The sequence below is a fragment of the Haplochromis burtoni genome, unplaced genomic scaffold, assembly GCF_018398535.1.
Source record: "Haplochromis burtoni strain Fernald_Lab_line unplaced genomic scaffold, NCSU_Asbu1 Contig_209, whole genome shotgun sequence".
Lineage (NCBI taxonomy): Eukaryota > Metazoa > Chordata > Actinopteri > Cichliformes > Cichlidae > Haplochromis > Haplochromis burtoni.
Window position 1 is genome coordinate 760,075 of NW_024582570.1, and position 4,761 is coordinate 764,835.

At 42.4% G+C, this 4,761-nt stretch overlaps 1 long non-coding RNA gene across 1 annotated transcript; it reads left to right on the forward strand.

Annotated features, from left to right (window-relative positions):
* The first annotated feature begins 438 nt into the window (after positions 1-438).
* LOC102290743 lies at positions 439-4,282 on the forward strand. Its single transcript, XR_006055080.1, has 3 exons — positions 439-1,931; positions 2,733-2,808; positions 2,903-4,282. It is a non-coding gene; the product is annotated as an uncharacterized LOC102290743 (long non-coding RNA).
* Positions 4,283-4,761: the final 479 nt, after the last annotated feature.

Sequence of the window (4,761 nt, forward strand, 5' to 3'; positions counted from 1 at the left end):
CTTTTTATGTGATGCGCAATAAAATAATCACATTTCAAAGAATGAGGGAGCGCTATAAAACCTGCTGGATCCAATCTGTTAACACAAACAGCTGTCAATATATGCTGAGTACAGAAGAGTACACATCGCGCTGTACAAATACATGAGCGTTGGGAGAGCATGACGATGAAGACAATACACAAACACACTTTATTCCTGTTAATCAATTTTGCACAGTCATGCGGTTCTAAAAAATGCATGCCAATTTGTGCAAGTGTGCAAACTTATACACACCCAGCACAAAGCCACTGGATATAGAGCTACTGACACTTCCTCTGGGTTGATACTCTTGAACTACAATGACAGGCAAAACAAGTCTTAGCAGAGTATATTCATGCACTATTTAATAACCCTTGGCCTAAGGCCTTCAGCATACTAGGCAGGCAGTGAAGGGTGTGGCTAACGTACTTATTAGTCTTGGACCAGACCTGGCAAGACAACAAAATATTCACACTTCTGGTGAGCAAACAGTAGTCCTTCAATTCAACAAAACTTTCCACTGATAATAAAAGCAGTATTTTTGAGCATTTTATTTGAGGATCTCTTTTTGATTAAATGAGATAAAAGTTTGTTTTGCTTGAAATGCCTGAATGTCAAGTCTTCTTAAAACCTTTGTGAAATTCAAGACAAAATATAATTGCTTAGTTTCCTGGGAAAACTTTGTATAACTGCTGCAAACTGCTGACTATTCCCATACATGACATCCCATAATTTGAGTTCCGTCTCATTCTCTAGCGGTTATGTATCACAGAGACAACATCAACAGTAAGCCTGTCCTCCAAGTGAACTGAGCTCTGTGCCCTGACGAAGCGAAGGGGAACAACAGCCCTTATGGCTATGGGACAGGTAAATTGCACGGGGAGACAAGGAGCTGTTTGTGTGAGACAGTAACATGACACTTTCTAATGCAGGAAGTGATTTTTTTTTCTCCCACTGTAAAATAAAGAATCAGACCCTGAAAGGAGGGATCGTTATAGAAACAATACTGGCACCTTTGTGTCTGTTAAGGTGTTAGAACAAGGTGATGTATGACTGACAAGCAATATGTTCCCAAGCCATGCGTGTCTCATCGTGTATAAAAGTTCACCGCAGTTTGAGCAGCAGTGGCAATATTACCATTCAACATGGTATGGTACAAGAAAATTGCCCTTGGAGCTTGCCCAGGCAGTAACTGAGCTGTGGAAGTGTAACAGACTTCTGTGTACAAGTCGCTGCAAAGGAGACCTGGAAGGAAATTTAAAGTTCTCCTCTTTCCTGTTTATAATTGCTTGTTGCATCGGATAACACTGTCAAACTAAAGCTACAGATCTGAATCCAGCATGCATTGTAATTTGCATTCAGGTATACAATTGTACCTGGTTGCGACTCATCAGCTTCCCTCCTTTCCTTCCCTGGAAGAAATCTCTTTTTGATCACTGAAAATAAACACCAGCACCGTCCCAATGATTAAATCTCCGTCTTAATGTCTGAGCTTTATGTCCAGTTTAGCAAGGCAGTCATGTAGAGAGATGAGGGATATGGTGCTTTCTTAGAGGTTTGGCTCGAGACTTGATAGGCCTCTGTGGCATGTAACTGTACCCAAACATAAAAAGCTCCTCTGCCTTACCATATAGCCACCTTGGCAGTGCTGGTGTTATGCTAACATATCACGTCATAGCACCATCCTGTAATGCCAAGAAGCAGACACACTAATGATTTCTGCTGTGTGAAGATGGATGTGATCTTGATGAGTAACATGACCATGATACGGATAACATATGTTCTGTTGCTTCTTCCCCAGATCAGGAGGTTGAAGGATGATGAAGTGTTAAGATGCCAGATCCCTGAAAGAAAGCCGGGTGATAGTAGAGAGAAAGAAGCGGGAGCAGAGGGAGAAGAAAAAGGAATGGGAGGTATGGGATTTAAAACAGTTCTCATGCAATATGCCAAGTATTAGGCTGGGGCACGCAGTCTATGACCTCACAGCGAGGTAGAGCCTCTCAACAGTCTCACTGCATCAGCCCCTCCGCTTTTGTGGTTTTGTTTGGGACGGATCAAGAAAGCCCAAATTGAGCACAGAACATGGAGGTGGGATGGCAGCCCGAAAATTAACTGAAGTCGGCCAAGCGCTTGTGGTCGTCTAGTCAGGTCAGCACTGGTCAAGGCAGAACATTGCCCCATCCATCCAGTAAAGCAGGCTTACCCTTGTTTTCTGGCATGACTGCGTCACAAAGAGAAGCCCCTGTTTCTGACCCAGAGCCTTTGTCTTTGAAACCTTTTTGGACAAAGCTGCCATGCTGCAGTAGTGGTGCAGACCCTGGACCTGGAACAAGAATCACAGCCAACAGCTTTTGAGGTGGAACCACTGCTCAAGCCCCGCACTAATGTGAAAAGTAAGGCTGGATGTGAGAGCAAGTAGAAGGACCATTTTGGGACTAAGGAACTGTACTCTTAGTGGATAAAGTGAGGCAACCTCACATCATGCTGAGGCAAAAATGGGAAAATGATTACAAAAAAACAAAACAAAACCGCTACGTAAGTTGAATATACAGTTTATTTTAACCTAAATCTCATTCCACTGACAGAGAGACTGGAAGGGGTTTTTCTCACAATTGCTGTCTCATTTTTTGATTCACAACTGGGAAATACATGACTGTCAGTTACTGTTTGTGTTCTCATCAAATATTGTGTATCTTCTCTTGTATTATTTGTAGGGCAGGTCCACACACAAACAATGTTCAGCGGGCCTGTGTGACGCAACTGCAAAGTGCACTCTGAACATGATGCTTGGTAAGTGAGACATTAGACTGTGCATGTGTGAATTGAGAACATTTGGTGTCAATCCTGTTATGCTTACATCAGAAATCTCCTTCTGTCTTTGTAGATTTTGCTCCTCTCCCACAGAGCTGAAATTTATCCAGCAGCAATGTCAGCTAGCCAGGATGCTAAACAGTCCCAGGTGCTGTCAGAGCTAAGCTAACACAATAGGCCCACCTAAACTGTAAGGCCTTTGGTTTCACCTCAAGCTGCAGGCACCTCTCACTTAAGCATCCAAACTATAACATGAAAGTAATGGGCTAAGTAATTGAGCTAACCTTTGTGCACTCATACCCTGTCATGCATAACATCTATATTTCAACTACTATGAATCTCAGTTACATTTCTATGTTTTATGGGCAGGGACTGTTTTGTTTCGTTAAGTCCTCTGTAAGCTTGTTCAATGGAGGTGCTCAGTGCTTGCTGCCAATCACTTGGGTAGGTTTAATATAACTAAAGGATGCCAAACCCAAAACCACTCTAGATAAATTTGTTGGCTTTTGTAAATCCTGCTCCTGTTTAACCAGTAAGGTTAAGGCATTTTGTTGAACTTCCTACATTACACACAATACTTCCTGTTTCTGTTTTAGAAATATATGTGTCTGCGTGATAAAAGAAGCAGAACAAACTTGACTTTTTGTTTGAGTTTCTGCTCTGAATTTGATACACACTTTTAATCTTCAGCAACTGAGCGCGGTGCAAAACCAGAGCTGTGCAGCTGCTACTTTGATGCTTGTAATCCTCCTGTTTGTCAGGTGTGGGTAGCATTGGAGTCAGTATGGTATCTGCACTGCTTAAATGGCTATTTGCCAGCAGTATGTGAGGGCAGTGTGATTGCAGACATAAGCAGGTGAAGGGAGGGGTGCAGTGACTACGTGCTTGCAGAGTGGTTTTACAGAGGCCAGGTTAAGGGGACAGAGGAAGAGAAAGAGCAGAGGATAGATCATGATAAACTACGCTCTGCCACCATGCTCTGACTATAGATATGTCATTCACATTATGCACAAATGCATACCAAGAATGAGGTAAACAATATACTATAGTTCGCACCATCAGAGCCCTTCTTATATTCCGAAAGTCATAGAAACTCGCCACCTCTGCACCTACAACCTTTTAACCACTCTTATCTTTTCTTCCTTTTCCTTTTTTTCTTTTAGTTCTAGGAGACCAGCGGTTCTAGATAGCAGCCAAAATCCCTCGATGACATCATTGTTTCCACTGCTACCACATTACCCTAAAAATCTTTTCAACAGTGTTGTTATCTCCTCTGGCACCAGGCCAATCATTTGTTGATGGTGCTCTTTGTCACTCCATCCCCTAGTAGGAAACATAAGCATCCTTATACAGTGTATACACACACACACACACACACACAAGCATACTCGCTGCCACCTCTGCCATGGAGAATGAGCCAATGTCTGCAGTAAGCAGACTTTGTGAAAACATGTCAGCACATATCCACTTTCTCGGAGGCCATTTTAGCTCGTTTAACTTGTCTAAAACGGAACACAAACAGTGCAAAGCTGCTCTGAACCTGTCTTCCAGTGCAGCTGAAATCTTTTTCATATCGTTTTACATCAGCAGCACCACGCAAAGAAATGGGCTGGGAATAGTGCACATCTCTCTGACTTAAGCTTTAACACAGAAAGCATGTCACCATGCCAAGTGGATCCCACCCCACAGCTGCAACACTGCAGCTCTTGGCCTGCATTGGAAGCATAGACACAAATCACTAATGTAAACCCTCAAAGACAGCCAAAGAAATAAACCCAAGCAACAGCAAAAAAAAAAAAAAGAAGAAGAAGAAGAGAGGGAGAAAAAAATGAATCATTGCAAGAGATACAACCCTATTCCAACATAATGAGATCATTTACTTCATCCTTTCTCTTCTAAACAGAGCTCTATCACTTCCTCTTACATGTCTGA